The sequence below is a fragment of the Grammomys surdaster genome, unplaced genomic scaffold (assembly GCF_004785775.1).
Source record: "Grammomys surdaster isolate TR1022 unplaced genomic scaffold, NIH_TR_1.0 220, whole genome shotgun sequence".
Taxonomy (NCBI): Eukaryota; Metazoa; Chordata; class Mammalia; order Rodentia; family Muridae; genus Grammomys; species Grammomys surdaster.
This window is the reverse complement of record NW_021604665.1, coordinates 15,637,999-15,639,308: the sequence shown is the minus strand read 5'-3', so window position 1 is coordinate 15,639,308 and position 1,310 is coordinate 15,637,999.

The following is a 1,310-nucleotide window of genomic DNA, read 5'->3' as shown; positions in this document are numbered from 1 at the left end:
TATATGATGCAGGCACAGTATTTCTTTCTTTGACATGATTCAGACAGCAGGTAAAGAGGAAATGGGAGTCTAAAGAGAAGGCTCAACTCTTTAAGAGTGCTTGCTGTTTTTCCAAAGAACCCAAGTTCAGTTCTTAGCTCTCACATCCTGTGGTTCACAATTGTCTGCTCTATGAAATCCAATGCTATCTTTCGTCTTCTGTGGGTACCCCACATGTGTACACTAACATATACACACAAATAGACATAAACCTTTCTGTTGTTAGTTTATATGTGGGGGCTGGGGAGCCAGGAGATGCATGTCCAACTATGTATAAGGAAGTCAGAAGATACCTTGTAGGAATTGGTTCTTTCCTTTCACTATGTGGGTCCTGGATATTCAGCTAAAGGAATCAGGCTTGACAATGGCATATTTATCATCTAAATCATCTTGCTAGCCATAATGAAATAATTTTACAAGAGAAATTTTGGTCGTTATGAATGATATAGTTTTCAACTATTGCTTTTATTTATTTTCTCCAACTTTATTGAGGCATATATGACAAAAATTCTATATATTTAATGTATACAATGTGATAGATTGGTATATTTATAGACTATACAATGAAGCTTTATATATATGTATATATAATTAATATATTTTATTATATAAATATATAATCTTTCATATATTTATTTTCTGTATGCATAGAGTCTACTGCCTCGACATATTTTCAACTTTATTAACTATAATCCTCAGGACCTATTGTTTTTAGGATATTGACATTTTTTTGTGTTTTATGATTTAGATGTTATGTTTTCATGTTTCCTGTATGCTAAAAGGAAATGATAGACTTAGAATATGAGTCATGATAAACTAGCTTCCTAGATTATTTTAATTTTCTGTCTTCATTTGTCCTGTGAAGTGTTAAGAACTAAAGGGAATGCTGTAGCATTTACCGTTGCTGTTGTAATTAGGTAGGCTTCTCCCTTCTAACAAACACTAAATGCTTTCGTATAAGGTTACTTGTTTCATAAATGCTCAAGCTGCTGTCTTAATTATGGATTATCAAGCTAATCTGTTGATCCTCTTTAATGCCTTTTCCTTGAATTGAGCTTTGTCTGATGTTTCTCTTAGAACTTTTGGGCTCTACTAATCTGCATTTGCCTGGAAGCCATATTTTCTCTTTCAACCTTTTGGCATCACTTTGCTTTAAATCTGCTATGTCACAGTGTTTACTACATTCTAAACTGGTAAGAATTGTAAGCATTATCACCAGTTGAAAAAAGTTATATATATATACACAGAACAAAAGATAGACTTAGAAAAAT